Raw genomic sequence first — 19093 nt, 5'->3', positions numbered from 1 at the left:
GTTCATGTGTGTAAAAAGAGAGGTCCTTTTAATTGGAATTGGGGAGGGGCCATATATTATTATTATTATTTTTTTTTTTTGAAGACGTTGTCAGGAGTTTTTTGGAGCAAGGGATTGCGCATATGTACATATACATGCATGGTGCATCAAATAAAGGATTGCCCAATTTCCATAGCCAGGTGGTTATGTGGGGCCCACATGTGTATAGGTAGGACAGGGTGTACATAGTGCATCGATTTTCACTATTACCAGTACCACTGTGTTTTCTCTACAACAAGGAGGAGTTGGTAGTGCGTAAAACTTCTCGAGGAAGCTATCCGCGGGCCGATGACGTGAGGTCAGCAGGTGCGTCAGATGGCATCTAGTGGCGTCAGGAGGGCGAACGAGGTCAATATTTGCACGCGGATGAGGACGGACACAACGTGGGTGTTTTCTTGTGAGAGTTACGCAGAAAGGTCATCATGAGGACCTTTTCTTGGGGCCACTTCACGTGGTTGCGGGATGCATTATTGGGGAAAGCTGAGTGCTAGGTGTGCGGATGATGCAAAAAGGTGACAACTATGCACTGCGAGGTCAGTTTTTGGCCTGTTCGGGGTCCATTTGAGGTCATCTAAAAGGCCAAGGGTGCCCAACTAAAAAAGCTAAGTGTGGGAACTGAAAAAAGAGAGAGAAGACCAGAAAAAACGTGGAGAAGAGAGGAGGAACAGCCGCAGGTGTGTTTTTGCTCATTTTGGAGCTTGTTTTGGCCGTAAACTGCTCATCCGAGGTCGGATTTGAGCACTTTGACATTGTAGACTGGGGTTTTGGGCCGTTCCGGACGCGATGGCGCTGTCCATTTTGCCAAATTACTCACTCTTTTTCTGCTATTTTTCTGTGTAATCTTCTCCGGTGAGTGAAGCTTCTTCTCCAATTTGTGATTGTATCTGGTATCTTTTACCCATATTGTGTGAGTTGTTTGCCCCATTGGTGTTGGCCCAAGCTCATTTGTATCTAAACATCAGAAGTTCTCCTCTTTTGAGCTGAGTTTTTGTGTGTGTGTGTGTGTGTGTGTGTGTGTCTCTGTGTGGAGTGGGCAAGTGGATAGTCTCTCTCCTCTCACTCCAGAGGTGTGTTCCCTGTCTCGGCCAGGTGTGTTGTGTAAGCCGAGTGGTGCCCCATAGCGTGTGTGTGTATCTTCCCAAGAGTGTGTGTCGGGTCGTTATAGAGGCGCTCTGTGTGTTTTCATCCCGCTCACATTCTTTTGGCGCCCCCACGGAGGATTTTCTTCGAGTACCTTCTGCTTCGAGCTTCGAGCTTCGAGATTACAGGTTGCAGATTGCAGATTACAGGTTACAGGTTACAGGGACAGGTACAGGTACAGGTGATTCACACAGGTACAGGTAGCTGGAGTACAGTGATATACTAGCAGTGATGTCACTTGCAGTTGTTGTGGGCATGCATCACTTGGCGCCTATTTGAGCGCATTGTCTACTGGATTGTACGTTACTTGTGGAAACTGCCATTGTACGCATTTGTGGAGCCATACTTGGTTGTATTTGGCAGTCCCAGCCATTTCTGAGACTTGGTCTGGAAGATAGTCATTTCTGAGACTTGACTATACGCGATTTGCATTATCCTTCGTGTGAGGGTCGATAGCGTGAGGTTTTTATTGAGCTGGGGGATTCTCAAATGTGGAGATCCTTTCGGTGATACAGGTAGCTGGAGCACCCTTTTTGTGACCTCGCCATAGGCTATGTACTAGTGAGTCCTATTTGATGCTCGGGTTCTATTGTTGACAGTTTATGCATACATAGACAGTCTATATTTTGGGTTCCTACTGCTCTACTTCTGGGGAAACTCTGTCGAAATTTTCCCAAGTTATGATGGCTGGTTTTTTGGTATTTTGAGCCATTTATGCTGTTATGCTGCTGAAATTTTGGCAAAATCAGAGGATAAGACAGCTGTGCTTTCTTGGGAGCTTCATGGTTGGCTTTAATGGATGATCAAAATGGCCCTCAGTTCACTCCTTTTCATTTAACTCAAAGAATTCAGATTAATGTTCATGTGTCCAGGAAGATCTTTTTCCAGCAGCGCATAGTCTTTATGTTTGGGCCAAGAAGATTGAGAGAGATCCTGGAATGTCCTTTTCCTGTTGTCATTTCGATGATTAACTATGAAAAATCATTTGATGTGCATGTGTTTGTCCTTATCTAAAGTTGAGATCCATTGAAGTTTCTGGGGATTGGGTAGTCAAAAGTTTTGGGTTCTTGCACGTGCGTTCAACGGGGTTCTCAAAGCGTTGAAACTTGGGTAGCCATGGCTTTCTCTTATCCGGAGTTTCATGGAAGAAGTGATGAAGATGTGGAAGAATTTTTGGAAAAGATGGAGGTTGCCTGCATTAGCAACCAGATTCATGACCCTACGCAAATGTTACGCCTTCTCCAAATTTGTTTGAAGAGTGATGCACGAGTTTGGTCTAAAGCATTTGAAGAGGAGTTGCGTGTGGCTGATCCACCTGTAAGGTTGAGTTGGGACAATCTACGACATGGGTTGGAAGTGGAGTTTGTGAAGATAGAAGATCCTGACAAAGTGTGGCAAGAAGTACAGGCTTTGGTGCAAAAGGAAGGTGAGCCAGTAGATGCGTACATACGTAAGTTTTCATTGGCATGGGAGCGAATGTGCAAGGCCTTAGCACCACAGGTACCCCCGCCTAACATGATGAAGAAGGACAGGTTCTTGGCTGGTCTTTGGGAGAATATACGTTGGAGAGTGGAGCTAAAGAAGCCTAGGACATATGAAGATGCACTAGAGGTAGCAAGGAACAAAGAGTGGAAGCTGAGGAAAATGAGCCAGTTAGGGGTGGATTCTTTGCCCATGAGGTCTGAATTTCAGCCTATAGAGTCTTTACAAGGGCGCATGTCAGGGGTTCATCATGAACCAGTAGTTCCTGTTACTACTCAGGTTATGCCAGTAGTGGTCACTACAGCAGTGCAAGATGATGGCCTAAGGCAAGACATGAGGCAAGTGGTTGATTTGATGAAGAATCTCAGCCTAAACATGCTAGGTCAAGTGGGAAATAATCGAGGTCGAGGGCGGTTTGCAAATCAGCCAGGAGGTGAAGAAAGGCCTAGGAATGGTGTTGGACAAAGCAATGGTAGGTTTTGGAGGCAGACGCCGACATGTTATAATTGTGGAGAGTTGGGTCACATCAGCCCGCAATGTGATAAGCCACCAAGGATGGGGGGAGACATGTATCCATTGCCAAAACAGGTGCTAACTAGGTCGCATGATTATGGCATCGAAATTAAGGGAGATGAAGGAACCAGTGGACTGACCCAGGAGGAAAAGGGAAAGACAAAAGTGCTAAGTGTAGTCACCTTGGAGAAGGCATCAAAGCTAGAGGATACATTAGTGATGCCTATTGGGAAGAGGACCAGAGAGGATAAGGAAGGAAGAAGTGCCCCAGGTCCTAGTAAGAAGAAAGGAAAGAGCCATGAAGACGAGGATGTCAAGGCCAAGAGGAAAAGGAGAGCTCGTCGAAAGTTTCATGTTTCAGATTTTCCACTAGGGGATGGGCAATTAAGCTATGACTTGAGGGAGGATCTGATGAGCAGGAAAGCAGATGTTACTTTTGGGCAGCTTATAGAGATGGTGCCTAAGCTAAAGCGACAGTGGAAGAGGATGGTTAACCCAATGGAGAAAGAGCCAGAGAGAGGTTCAGTAAAGGTGTTGGCAATGGATGAGCTACCAGACATTTGTCCAATAGTAGATGTGTGGCATAAAAGGAAAAATTTGGGACAAGGTTATGTGGATGGCGGAGCCCAAATATGCGTCATAACACACTCATGCGTTGAGAAGATGGGTCTCACAGTGGCTGGGGTGTCAGGGTTTCGGATCAGATTGGCAAACCATCAAAAAGTAAAATGCTTAGGTGTTGTAAAGAGCTTAGAAGTGGAGGCATATGATGCAAAGGCAGTGGTTGATTTTCATGTGATGCCAGCAGGGTTGGGAGCATATCCTATTATACTGGGCATACCATGGTTACGTGCAGTGGGAGCTGTTCAAGATTGGCGACGTGGTACAATTAGCCTCTATGGAAAGACAGGTACCAAGAAGCTTTATAATATGGACACAAGGAAACGATTAGAGGAGCTTTATGAAGATGAGGATGAGTCTAGTGATGAAGACTCTTCCACGGTGACAGATGAGGACAGTGATAGTACTACCAGCAGTGAAGAGGATGCTGATGTTGCATTTATTTTGATGGATAAAGAAATCCAGGAGTGTGGTTTAGTCGCATTTGCGAATGAAGTTGAAGATGAAAGTGAAGGGCCTTATGAAGTGATTGAAGGGCTGATGCAAACCAAGGTTGAGTTGTCAAAGAAGCAGGAATTAATGACGCAAATGATCAGTGGAGACCTCTCAGCTATGGAGAAGGAGATATATTTGCACATGCAGGTCTATGCCAAAGTAATTGATGATTTTCTTGATGGGAGGTTGATAAATGGCATCTCTACAGGTTTTCCTTGGGAACCAGGTGAAAGTTTGATTAAGATTTTGATGCAAGGAATGCCAAGTGTTTTTGTGTGGGATCCAGGTGGAATGAGCATCTACTAGTGTTGCTGCTGAGCATGAATGCTCTAGCAGGCTAGGGGGTGGGCAAATTATGTCAGGAGTTTTTTGGAGCAAGGGATTGCGTATATGTACATATACATGCATGGTGCATCAAATAAAGGATTGCCCAATTTCCATAGCCAGGTGGTTATGTGGGGCCCACATGTGTACAGGTAGGACAGGGTGTACATAGTGCATCGATTTTCACTATTACCAGTACCACTGTGTTTTTTCTACAATAAGGAGGAGTTGGTAGTGCGTAAAACTTCTCGAGGAAGCTATCCGCGGGCCGACGACGTGAGGTCATCAGGTGCGTCAGATGGCATCTAGTGGCGTCAGGAGGGCGAACGAGGTCAATATTTGCACGCGGATGAGGACGGACACAACGTGGGTGTTTTCTTGTGAGAGTTACGCAGAAAGGTCATCATGAGGACCTTTTCTTGGGGCCACTTCACGTGGTTGCGGGATGCATTATTGGGGAAAGCTGAGTGCTAGGTGTGCGGATGATGCAAAAAGGTGACAACTATGCACTACGAGGTCAGTTTTTGGCCTGTTCGGGGTCCATTTGAGGTCATCTAAAAGGCCAAGGGTGCCCAACTAAAAAAGCTAAGTGTGGGAACTGAAAAAAGAGAGAGAAGACCAGAAAAAACATGGAGAAGAGAGGAGGAACAGCCGCAGGTGTGTTTTTGCTCATTTTGGAGCCTGTTTTGGTCGTAAATTGCTCATCCGAGGTCGGATTTGAGCACTTTGACATTGTAGACTGGGGTTTTGGGCCGTTCCGGACGCGATGGCGCTATCCATTTTGCCAAATTTCTCACTCTTTTTCTGCTGTTTTTCTGTGTAATCTTCTCCGGTGAGTGAAGCTTCTTCTCCAATTTGTGATTGTATCTGGTATCTTTTACCCATATTGTGTGAGTTGTTTGCCCCATTGGTGTTGGCCCAAGCTCATTTGTATCTAAACATCAGAAGTTCTCCTCTTTTGAGCTGAGTTTTTGTGTGTGTGTGTGTGTGTGTGTGTCTCTGTGTGGAGTGGGCAAGTGGATAGTCTCTCTCCTCTCACTCCAGAGGTGTGTTCCCTGTCTCGGCCAGGTGTGTTGTGTAAGCCGAGTGGTGCCCCATAGCGTGTGTGTGTATCTTCCCAAGAGTGTGTGTCGGGTCGTTATAGAGGCGCTCTGTGTGTTTTCATCCCGCTCACAACGTTTTTTACCTTTTGAAAGTGGCCACTCTTGAGAAGAGGTGGGGGTTGAGGGCAGGACCAAGGGGGTTATGGTTTGGAGCTTTGATGCCCCCGTCCCCCTCTCTCTCTCGCTCTCTCTCTCTCTCTAAGTTTGGCATCCTCCACCTTGCCTGATCCATAGCCACCGAAGTTCTCTCTCTCTCTCTCTCTCTCTCTCTCTCTCTCTCTCTCTCTCTCTCTCTCTCTCTCTCTCTCTCTCTCTCTCTCTCTCTCTCTCTCTCTCTCTCTCCACCCTATAGATACACAGTGAAGCCCGGTTTTACAGATTGTTCCCTCTCTCCTAGAATGAGTTGGTCTCTTTAGGTAGGTATTCTTGTGTTGGAGTTCCAAGCTAGTTGTGAGTTTAGAGAATTCAATTGTGCATATTAGATCAAACAATTGGAATCAAAGTATTGAAGTGGAACAGAGAACTGAACTAAGATAGAGTAGTGAACTGGAAAGATTGAAGACTGAAGACTGGAACACTGGAAGTGATAATGTATATTTAGATCAGTATTCATAATACAAAAAGTACAAGATAAGCATTAAAGTACAAATGGCTCCAAGCCCAAAAGGTTCCCAGCATTAATACAAGAACTTCAGAGATAAGTACAAAGGCTAACAACAGTACATGGCAACCAAACCACAACCAACCAACCCCGTAGAATGCGTAATGGGTCCTATTTATAGGATTGTGTAGAGTAACTATAGTAACTACTATAGTTACTGCCCGTTGGATACTTTTGGAAGTTACCGTTGGTAATTTCTAAGGAGCTGTTCTCTTTGCTGTGGTAATTCCTAAGGAACTGTTCCTTCCTGCTACATCTACATCCTTCCCTTCTTTCTTGAGTTTTTCTATGAAACAAAATTTATCATCAACAAGCCAAAAGGAATCTTCTGCCTTCAAAAGTATAGGGTCATTCTTGATGTGTGTGTCTAAAAGATCCACCTCCGGATTTTGATATTGATGGCCGGAAATGACATGACATATGGGGTGGCCTCTACACCACACATAGCTTGAGCATCCCCAAGCATCATCTCATGGTAGGTGTTATCCTATAACTATAGAGGGGCACCACCTAGCATAAGTGCGGCTCGGACACAGACGTAGATGACCTAGGATAGCAAAAGTGAGATGCAATCTAGGTAGCCGACATGAAATGATGATGTAGCAAACGTCCAGATATAGAAAATGCCTAGTCAACAGTCAGGAGTGCGTGTACAAGAGAGGTATGTGACAAGGTCGGAATGGAGCATATTGAATGACTGGTGATGGCGCACATGATGAAGCACAAGCAGAGTGATATACAAGAGATGAAACATCCCGCGAATATGGGGAAAACAAAGATAAGGAGAAAAGAGAATGGACTCAAAGTTCAAGACAACATTGCACACTTTTGTTGTTGATGATGATACTTACAAACAATGGTATTGGTTGTTACCAACCTTGCTCTTGGTACTAGGGATGCATGATGGAATGCGAGCGCCATATGGTGCATGGTGAACTTTGGAGTTAGTGGGGTTAGCGCGTTAGGGGGAGGTTAGTTGAGGGAAAACATCAATACAATGTATCCACCAATGAAGTCAATCACCAGCATCGAGAGTGGCCCGGGGTAGCATGGTGTCGATGCATTCAATCCTAGCGTGCTCATGTTGCGTTGTGGGGGAATAGTGAGTGCCTTATGTGCATGGGGTGGTCATGACTAGTAACTCAACCATGGTATGGGTGGAGATTGGTGATGATGGTGATGTTGCTAATGCTAAAATACCCATGCTTGCGACAAAGAATGATACCATGAGCTCTCTAGCTTGGGAGGTGCATTATGTGCTTAGTGGTGCATGGAATGTAGAGTGCATGGAGCTTGGGTGGTGCCTCTAGTGTGTTCTTCCTTCACTTGTGTCCCTTTTCTGCTTAGCGGAGACCTCTTTATATAGGTTTGAGAGGTGGTCTTTACCTAATGGTTCTTGCAGATATCCACTAGTCACTATCGTGAGTCTAGATGCCTCTCTAGTGAGAGAGATAGAAAGGGAGAGAAGGTAGAGATAGAAAGAAGGGAAGTAAGAGTGGGGTGGGGAGCTTTTTACAATCAACTAGCTGTTGGCTAGGTTATTAGAGAAGAGTGGGGGTCGGGGCATTTCCAAGGGGTTTTGTTGATGGTTCGGTTGGCCGGTGTGAGGTTAATGCTACTAGAATTGGTGTTTTGTTGCGTGATGCCGAGATGCTACATGTTACTTCCTTTCGGTGCCGGTCGGGCCATGCCTTCAACATCACTTTTTAATCTGGTGCCGCTTTTTTGTGCTTTTAGTGTTTCTTCTTCGCCGATGTCGATGGCGTGGCACTCATTTCCTTTGCTTTTTACTTTTTTGTGTGTGCATATATGCGTGCAGTGTGTGTTTGGATGCATGTGCATGTGCTTGTGAGTCCATATGTGCAACCGTTTGTGTGTGCTAGTAAGTGTGAGAGTGTGTATGTGCTTGTGAATGTATGTCTGCATGTATATGGTTGTGTGTGGGTGTAACGATAGTGTGTGTGTGTGGGAATGAGAGAGAAAATATATTTATTATATTTTTTTACGATTTACGTGCTGCTACTGGTTTGGGTACACAAAGAACGCGGGAGGGAGAGGGTGGCATGAGTGAGAGTGCATGCAAGAGGGTGTGTGTGTGTGTGTGTGTGTGTGTGTGTGTGTGTGTGTGTGTGTGAGAGAGAGAGAGAGAGAGAGAGAGAGAGAGAGAGAGAGAGAGAGAGAGAGAGAGAGAGAGAGAGAGAGAGAGAGAGAGAGCACCTATAATAGATGAGAGGGAGAGATAGGGCTATAGTGGGCCAGGGAGAGTGAGTGATGGGGAGAGAGGGGGAAGCTAAGCGGCCCGCCTTGAGTGACAAACAAGAGGGAGAGAGAGAGAGTTGTTTTATGTGGAGGTCAAGGGGGTATGGACAAGAGGGGAGATATGAGGGAGTGAGAGTGTGAATAATGAAAGAGAGAGAGAGAGAGAGAGAGAGAGAGAGAGAGAGAGAGAGAGAGAGAGAGAGACTCTTGTCCCAAGCATGGCAGCCCGCCGCCTTGGGTTGACGAACTAGGGAAAGAGAGAGAGACATTTTAATGTGCCATTATGGCTGGCCTACACAGAGAATAAGAGAGTGAGAGGGTGAGCTGGGTTGACGGAGCCAAGTAGGAGAGAGAGAGTGTGTCTTTTGGTTATAATGGAGGAGAGGTAGGAAGTGATGCCAAAGGGCAAACATGGTGGCCTATTGCGCACGCACAAGCAAGGGAGGGAAGATTGTTGGTGGCAATAATAAGAAAAATACATTTTTTTTTGTTTTTTACCTCATGCTCCCCATATGGGGTTGATTCTCGCGTCCTTGCTTCGAGAGCCGGCCTCCTCAGCTTTCCTGCCGAGCTAGAGGGCGATGTGGCTACCCCGGTGTCATTAGCCCTCCCCCTAAGGTTAGGGAATTTATGCCTCTAACTCATTTGTTTGGTCATCATCATCAGAGGTGTAGGTTGATGGTGTATCCTCATCAGGGATGTCGATAGGTGGAGTTTGATCAAATTGTAAAAAATAAGGTTTAAGCCGCCAGCAATTGACTCTGGTCTTATGAAGCTTACCATTAGCTTTCATGAGCTGGTAACTCCCATTGGTATATTTCTTTCTGATGATGAAAGGGCCTTCCCATCGGAGTAGGAGCTTCTTATCTTTGAGTGTGTCTAAGGGAGTATCATAGCGGAGCACCAACATGCCATTCTTTAACTTTTTGCACCAAAGATGCCGATTAAAACTAAGACGTCTGTGTTTTGCCTGTGTCGCATAATAATTGATTGCTTCTTCTCTGTCCAATTATAGTCATTCCAAGTCAAGGATGTGATCTCATAAATGCATGTTGGGTTGTTGAAACTAGCTTGCCATTACTCTGAGACTTGCTAGTTGCACTTCAATATGTAAGATTGCCTCCTTTCCAAATACCAATGACATGGGGTGAACCCCAAAGATGTGCAAAATGAGGTTCGGTAGGCCCACAAAGCTAGGAGTAGATACTTATCCCAATCCTCGTGATGATTGTTAACCTGCTTGGTGATAATTTTACAAACCATTCCATTCACTTGTTCAACTAGGCCATTACATTGAGGGTAATATGGTGAGGAGTGTCTCCTTGTAATGCCTAGTTTTTGCATTAACTCTCCTACCAAGTCTGCTTTAAAACCTAGCCCTCTATCAGAGATGATTTCTAATGGTGTGCCAAACCATATGTGCTCATAGATAAACTTAGCTACCTCCACAGTTGTGATCCTAGTTGTGGTTGTAGCTTCCGCCCTCATATAGTCGACTCCCATGATGATGTAGAACTTCCCTGAGTTGGCCCTAGGCAATGGTCCTATGGCATCTATACCCCATTTTTCAAATGGCCCATATGAAAGGTTATGTGTCTATGGTTCAGGCATGAGTGACTTGGTGCCGGCCTTTTGCCACAACTTACATGTCTTACACCAGTGGTGTACATCACGATTGAGACTAGGCCATACAAAACCAGCCCGCAAGATTTTCCTACTTGCTATATCTAGGGCAAAGTGACCGCCACAAACACCATCATGACAACTAGAAATTACCCCCATAATTTCATTAGAGAGAGGGACCTTCCTGAGTACTTGGTCCTTACTTTTACAATACAAACCGTCATTGATAAGCCGATACCTTGTGGCCTTCTTGGTAAGCCATTGCTTCTGCCCTTTCGTTAAATCCGATGGACATTCCCCTGTTTCCAAGAAATGCATGATGTCGGGTAAGGTGTCACTACCTTGAAATAGAGGAAGTTTTAGCTTTATAGCCCCAACCACCACTTCCTGCAGTCTCTCACTTGCTAAGGCATCGGCTACATGGTTTTGAGCCCTTGGGATGTGGTGTAGTTGAACTGCTTCAAACTTACCCAACAAAGTTTTTACACAGCTTAAGTGAGTCCTCAAGCTAGGATTCTTACATGTCCATACTCCATTTGCTTGCCTTACCAAAAGTAGAGCATCCCCAAATACATTAAGGTGCTTTACCCCTTGCGAGACGCACCATTGTAACCCCTTGGTTAGTGTTGCATACTCAACTTCATTGTTAGAATGTGATTCAAACAAATGGCCAAGCGAAAATACCTTGATACCTTTGTCATCAAAGACCATTATGCCTGCAACTGCTTTGTCAGATGATCGCTTGTAGGCTCCATCAAAGCAGAGAGAGTGTGCTCTTTCTACTACCAGTGGCTCTGGAAGTGGTTGAATTCCTTCCCCTTTAGATTGCTTTACCTTCTTCTCATGGTAAGTCATGAGTCACCCCAAGCTTGCCCTTGTCGTTCTTTCCACTTGTACCGTGTAGTCAAGCTCTTGCAGATGAACTAGCCATTTAGTAATCCTAGTAGAAACATCCATGTGTTGTACAACATAGGGAAACATCTCATCCACGGTTAAAATCACAAATTGGCTAGGTAGCAAATATGACTGAAACTTTGTAGTTGCAAATCTAAGAGCTAGGACGAGGTGTTCCACATGGGTGAAATCTTTCTCTGCTACTGTCATCATTCGACTAGAGAAGTAGATTGGCCTCATGAAAGATGTCATTGAATCCTTCTGGAGTAGCACAACCCCCAAGGAGTCATCACCCATGCTTGAGGTGACATAGAACTTTTCGTCCCACTTAGGCGGTGAGATAGTTGGTAGCGTGGCCAAGACCTCCTTTACCTTGTTGTAGTGGTGTTCACTTTCCTTGTCCCATGTGAAAGTTGATCATTGAGTGAGTTGTTGCAGCGGTAGAACAAGTTGTGATAGTAGATGTATGAATGTACTCAAGTATCTCACCTTTTGTAGAAAAGAGACTAGTTGACCTGTGGTTGTTAGTGAAAGTAGTGCAATGAGTGCTGACACCTTACTTGGATCGGCATTGATACCTTTAGCTGAAATTTCATGGCCTAAAATAATGACTCTACTTTCCAATGTGGCACTTGTCTACATTCAATTGCCCACCTAGGCTTTGCAGCCTTGCCAAACCCTCAGTCAACTTTTCTAAGTGTGAAATGCAAGGGATATATATACAAAAATCATCAATGAACACCCTTATAGATGTTCCAAAGAACGGTTGGAAGACATATGTGACATATCTTTGGAATGTGGCAGGTGCATTCGTGAGACCAAATGGCACAACTCTGTACGAAAACAACCCCATGGTGTAATGAAAGTAGTTTTTAGTTGATCTTCTAAGGCTATGCGTATTTGAAAATAACCGGAATAGCCATCACACACTGTGTAGCATTCAAAACCAGTTACTTCATTCAGAATTTCATCCAGGAAAGGGAGAGGGAAGTGGTCTCTCTTTGTGGCTGCATTTAGTGGTTTGTAGTGGACCCAGACCCTCCACTTGCCATTCTTCTTAGGCGTCACCACTATGGGTGACACCCACTCTGAGTTTTCCATAGGATAAATGAACCCTGCTTCCAATAGCTTCCTTACCTCGGCAAGGAGTGCCTTTTCTTATATGACCCCCAGCCGTTGTAGCTTTTGCACAACTGGTTTTACCCCTTCCTTCAACTTAATATGATGTTCCACTACTGTAATACCTGTGATTATTTGGAAGCCATTCAAGAACCATGCTCTCATTCTCTTTTCAGAAGGAGGTTCTTGCAGTTGTCTGACAACTCCTTGATTTTCTCCACATAGCTTCTGACATGAAATTTCCCTTGTTTAATTTGGTCACAGAGTATATACCCCTCCCCTCTATTATCTGAATACTCCAATCTGAATTCTTTTAGTAATTTGTTGTATGACTTGAGTTGGCAAGCTAGGTAATGGTAATACCATTTTTTGTCTGCCGCTTTCAGCGCTTACGGAAAATATTCCTCCCACTCATCCTCATCAATGTGCTTCAGCTCAACATACTGTTCAAAATCTTGGATATGAACATCTAGATCATCTTTCTTATCTCCTTTGAAGACGGGAAATGAGATTTTCAATGAGGTATTGACAATAGCTTCTCTAGTAATTCTGGCTTTTGAAGTATGACTATGGTGTTTGGATTGTGGTTTACAATAATGATTTGTATCACCTTCCCAGTGACCATCTTTCTAAGTCCGAGACTCAGTACTAGTACCAATATATGTTATTGGCTTCTTCTCTATTTTGCAGTGAGTTCCCTTGGTGCCCCTACTTTTGATGTGATTATTTGTAGACCTAGACCCGTGAGACCTAGTTTTGTGTTGCTCACATTTAGCCCGTCATCACCTGAATAACTAGAGTGCTAAGAGTCCCTTGCCTCTTCAACAATACCATGCTCAAGAGGAGTGTCAGCTTCATTCCCAGGATCCTGTTCTATGTCACAAGTCTTTCTCGGATTCTTCAGGAACGGTATGGACCCGCTCTGCTTCGTCACAAAACCTGGTCACTGGCTTTTAGCAACGCATGACATGACTACAACTTAGAACACCAATAGGGAGAGATTCACTAGTCAAAGAGCAATTTAGCTCTAGCATTTGTGATTGCCAAAATGGAATGAGCCGGTCTCTTTAGGTAGCTATTTCAATGTTGGAGTTCCGAGCTAGTTGTGAGTTCATAGAATTTAGATGGTGCATATCAAATTAGACAACTGGAATCGAAGTACTGAACTGGAACAAAGAGCTAGACTAATACATATACACTCCCCCTCTCTCCCTCTCACACTTGCTCCTTGCCAATGGACAATACTGTAGGAGATTACTACTTGAGTGATCCATCACTGCTCTCTTTTGACGAGCTAGAAGTTGGCCTGAGCATGGATGAACAAACACAAATCCATACCATTAGCAATTCTATTTCAATTAATCAAGATTTTCTTCGTAATGATTGGGCTGCAAAGAAACGTGAGCAGAGAAGCAAAGAAAGATAACCTTCTTCTGCTCTTGGTTTACCAAAAGCCAAGACAAGGAAGAACATTTGCGCAGCGGTGGCATGATGTTGGTGCAAGCAAACACTATGTCTATTTATGAATGAACAGAAGAAAACATTCCAGCAACTCTGGGACCACCATATATTTTTTGAGCTGCAAAAAACAAATTTCAACAATGTCAAAGACACCGTTCTATCAGGTGTGCGCAACACTTTGACTCAAATTAAGGTCCCGCACTCAGCAAGTGAGCTTTAGAGAACCTCTTTGACAATGATCTTGAACAATAGTACATGTAAGACCTCAATAAACCAATCTAAAATTGCTAGTGCCTTGGGTATCCATCAAAGGAATATAGCTGTTGCAAGTTCAAGACTGGAAAATAAAGATGAGGATGAAGTGTTGCCATTGGAGCTTGTTAGAGTCAATTGACTCGAGGAATCACTATCACCAATGAAATAAGAGATTTGTTGCATGCCTATTGGGGGACATCAAAGACCAGAATTTCACCTAACAAGAAGAAAACATGCAAGAAGAGAATTGGAAGGAAAAGTGTTGTCAAACATCATGTGCATCTACTCAATGACTCTCAGGTACCAACAACTCTTAGCAATTGTTGGTTTTTTTTGACAATCTGGTAGTTTGCTATATGGAAGTGGATGTGTACAGTACCTTACAAACGTTATATACAGTACCAGTGCATTCCTATGTAGTTCCACACAGCTATCCTGCAGTACCAAATTTGGTGTTCAATTGTTTACTAGTAATTTCACAGCATATCTATAGAGTACCAAAGCGTTTTTATAATAATTTTTCCTTCCCTAGAGGCACCAAAATCCTATCTATAGAGTACCAAAGCCTCTCTCTATTTTACCAAAGCCTAATTGTGTGGTACCAAAGTCTTTGTGCAGTACCAAAACTACTCCCTGTATAGTACCAAAGAATTCTTATTTATCACCAGAGCAATGCAAAGTACCCATATAATACTCTTTTGCATAGAGTTCTACTATGAGTCAAAAATACCAAAAGAGTACCAAATCTGACTTTTTGTTATATGGCAATGGTTCTCCACAGTACCAAAGGTCTTTGTGTAGTACCCAAGCCTCTGTAAACTACCCAATTTGGTACTTTCTTGCATGCCAATGGTTGTACATAGTACCAAAAGACTAACGATAGTACCAAATATGGAAATAATATATCTATAGAGTACCAAAGCCTCACTCTATTTTACCAAAGACTAATTTTGTAGTACCAAAGTCTTTGTGCAGTACCAAACCTACTCCCTATATAGTACCAAAGCATTCTTGTTTATCCCCAAAGAATTTGCAAAGTACCCTGTATGGGTACTCTTCTGCATGGAGTTCTATTATGAGTCAAAAGCAAATGGACAATACCAAATTTGATTTTTTGTTTTACGACAATGGTCCTTCACAGTACCAAAGGTCGTTGTATAGTCCCCAAGCCTCTGTAAACTACCCTATTTGGTGCTCTCTTGCATGCCATTGGTTTTACATAGTATCAAAAGCCTAAAGACAATACCAAATATATCTATAGAGTACCAAAGCCTCACTCTATTTTACCAAAGCATAATTGTGTAGTACCAAAGTTTTGTGTACTACCAAACCTACTCCCTGTATAGTACCAAAGAATTCTTGTTTATCACCAAAGAATTTGCAAAGTACCCATATCAGTACTGTTCTGCATAGAGTTCTACTATGAGGCAAAAGAAAAAAATGATACCAAATCTAACTTTTTGTTATATGGCAATGGTTCTTCACTGTACCAACGTTCTTTGCATAGTACCCAAGCCCCTTTAAACTACCCAATTTGGTACTCTCCTACATGCCATTGGTTGTACATAATACCAAAAGACTAAAGACAGTACCAAATATAGAAATATTCCTTTATAGTGCCAAATGTTTTATGAATAGTCTCAAATTTGTATAGCACCAAAGTTTTTCTGAATAGTCTCAAATTTGAGTGGTTTTGGTGCTGTCTAGCTCTTAAATTCTATTTTGTTTCATGGGGCAATGGTTGTATAGTACCAAAGGCCCTTACAAGAACCCACTTTGTTGTGTATTCAAGTGTATTTGTTCTATATTGTACCAACTAAGGTAGAAATGAATCATTTTGGTTACCCAATAGGACATTTTTGTACTCTACAGTACCATATTTGGTACTATCTATAGCCAGTTTTGGCATTTTACCATATGCATGAACTTGGAATTTTCTAACCTTTTTTGTTTTGGTGCCATAGGTTGAAGTATGCCAAAGATTAAAGAAGGCTCACCCTACAATGGTCGTGTCTCTTAGATGCTTTGAGGCATTAAAGACATACTTTGTTCGGAAGTTGAAAGAGAGGTATACTTCCTGTTGTGTATCCCATGTGCAGATGCTCTATTTCAAAGAGGCTTCTAATAAGATGCGTCAAAACAAGTTTGGGAATCACGGGAAAGGTCACCTTTGCACTTGCTCCATACGTTGTAGAAGTGATGATATAGGAGAGGGTTTTGCAAACCAAGAAGTATGTCAGCACATCACTAGTATGTGAGAATCCATCATGTGCCCGAAGCCTCCAAATAGTGAATACCATGTCAAGGAATGCTTGATGGGGGACTTCTCCCAATGTGGTGTATGAAAGTTGACATTTTTTCCCAATGAGATAGTAGAGGAGAGCAAGGAGGTGTCTGTGAAGGTTTTCATGGATGTTGGAATGGGACAGGCTGATGCAGGTGGGAGTGAGAAGAAGAGAAAGGACTTGATTGTGCAACGATGAAAAGTGCAACTTTTCTTAGCCTATTTTCAGCCCACTTCTCAACCTTTATCAAGAACAACTTTGTCTTCCACTAGCAAGCCCAACAATTCAAGGATTGCTTGATCAACTTTCCTAGCAATATTGTTGTATCACTTATTGACTTTGCAGAGAATTATTCTTTTGAAATTTAGGATGAGATTCAGTCAATGCATTGGTGGTCTACTTATGCACATCACTTATGTAAGAAATGCAGAAGGTAGTGTTCAAAACACACTACACTTTTACATATCAGATCATAGTAAGCATATTAGATTGTTTGTACAACATTGTTTCATGCTTCATGGCAAGTGGCTGAAACAACATGGACATTGTTTGAAGCACCATTGGTGTGGTCAGATGGCACTACTTCACAACTCAAAGCCCATAGAACTTACTATTTTTTGACTAGGTACTATCAGATGACATGCTTGCACATGATGCATAACTTCTTAGCATCTGGCCATGGAAAAGGAGAGCAAATGGGGAAGGGGTAGTCATCAAGAGAACCTTGACACATGAGGAATTGAAACCAGATGGCTGGCCCATGAAGAGTGCGATTGATGTGGTCAAATTTTTGAATGTAACTTTCAACCAAGACAACAGTCTCACAAGTCTAATACATAGAGAGTCTTCTGGCTTATGGGTGCGGATTATGTGTAAAGAAATCTCCAATGGAAATGTGAGCGCATCATGGGCTCTCACTCATTTCATTGTGCTGATGGGTATTCAAAGGACAACCAGTGTGCCGTATGCTTTTGAACACTTTCATGCTTTTGTGATCCATGTATGAGTGGGATATGGCAAAGATGCAAAAATAGAATGCATATAGAAGAATGGAAACATGTTTCCATCAAACCACTACCAGAGTCTCTAAATACAGGAAGGGACAATGAAGAGGATGATGGATATTCAAATTCTATGCCGATGAGCCAAGTTTCTGTCTTGCCACTATATGAAGGATGCCCTAAAATGTTATGTGGAATTTTGTCCATTGGGGATAACTTTGCAGTGAAAGCATCCACCAAGACTAAAGAGGACTTTTATCTTATCAAATGAATGAAAGTGTTGTACCAGATAATGAGAGAAAAGAAGGACAAGTGGCATAACAAGATTGTTAGAGATGGGAAGGTTGTTGAAGGCTTCTACTATGGCCAAGTGGAAGGAAACGTTGATACATATAGCCTATTGGATCAAACATCTCTAGTCATGATCTACTCACATCTTGTAAGGGGCATACGTTTCCCGATGGAGCTTATTGCAGGAGTCCTTAATCAATTCAAGTTATCTACTGAAAGTATATGAGAACATATACAATATCATGCCATATGATGGTGATGAGAGTGATGATGCATCCATGTTACTTGAAACACAATTCCATAACCCTTAAGTGGGCAAGTGAATGCTTTTTCTCCTAGACAAAATACATCTTTTTCTCCTCACACTTCCTCTGTTCAATATTTGAGATTGTTGTACATTAACTGTCAAGATCAATACCAGCTTTCTCGTAACCAATACAAAATAATACTAACCAGCACCAAAAGGGATCTAACGAGCACCAAAGTGATGACAAGCAGTACCAAAACTTTAATTGTAGAATCCCTTGCATAAGCTCATGTACCAAAAGGGAGCTAATCAGTACCAAAGTGATGACAGGAAATCCCAAAATTTGGTTCTGTAGAATTCTTTGCATAAGTTCATGTACAATACTGTGAGAATTTGGTGCAAGAAAATGGATCCAAGCTGCAACTATATATTTACAACTTTAGGGTTTCAAATACAAGTGATGCACAATAAGGTCTCCAAAACCTGACATACAACATGGCTCACTACCAGCATGAAGTGAACAATGCCAAATTCTTAAGAAAGTTTGGTATTGGATAGCACCAAGTTTGGTACTAGATAGCACCAAATTTGGTACTGTTCTAGCACCAATTTTTGTACATTTTCACCATTGTTTTAACATCAATGTCAGGGATTTCAAAAATATGCTTTTAGACTACAAAATACTAGACAACACAAGACAATGTACCAAAAAAGCGGTTTTCCATTACATAATATGCGACATGATACAAAATTTCACCAAGTACAACACTTCAAGAATCTCCTAGGTCAGGGGGATCAAATCTGTAAGAGTAACCCTCCATCTGTATTAATCAGAAACATACCCAAAAATATCATCATCTATATCAAAGATAGGGTTCTTGCTAGTGTACACTGTTGGGTACTGATCGTGTATCCATCCTATCAACCATGGCAAAATCAGGTCCACCAAGTAAAACGGGTGTTCTTTCCCTACCACAATAGGGTAGTATGATTTGATTGCATGACAATTCTTATAGTTATTTTTGAATGACTTGTATCTACAATCATCCACAAAAATTGTGTTGCTAGTGATGGCCGATTTTTGAAAACATGGGCCCTGGGAACTAACCCCCATCAGGGGGAGCTAATAATTTAAAAAAACATTTTTGTAGGCTGCCACCACCCCCCCTTTGTCCTTGCGCTTAGAGAGGGGGCCACCCCAGCTTGGCACATCTCTCTCTCTCTCTCTCTCTCTCTCTCTCTCTCTCTCTCTCTCTCTCTCTCTCTCTCTCTCTCTCTCT

Source organism: Adiantum capillus-veneris, chromosome 24 (genome assembly GCF_014529385.1).
Source record: "Adiantum capillus-veneris isolate H3 chromosome 24, ASM1452938v2, whole genome shotgun sequence".
Lineage (NCBI taxonomy): Eukaryota > Viridiplantae > Streptophyta > Polypodiopsida > Polypodiales > Pteridaceae > Adiantum > Adiantum capillus-veneris.
The sequence above is the reverse complement of the archived record's forward strand: the minus strand, read 5'-3'. Positions refer to the sequence as shown.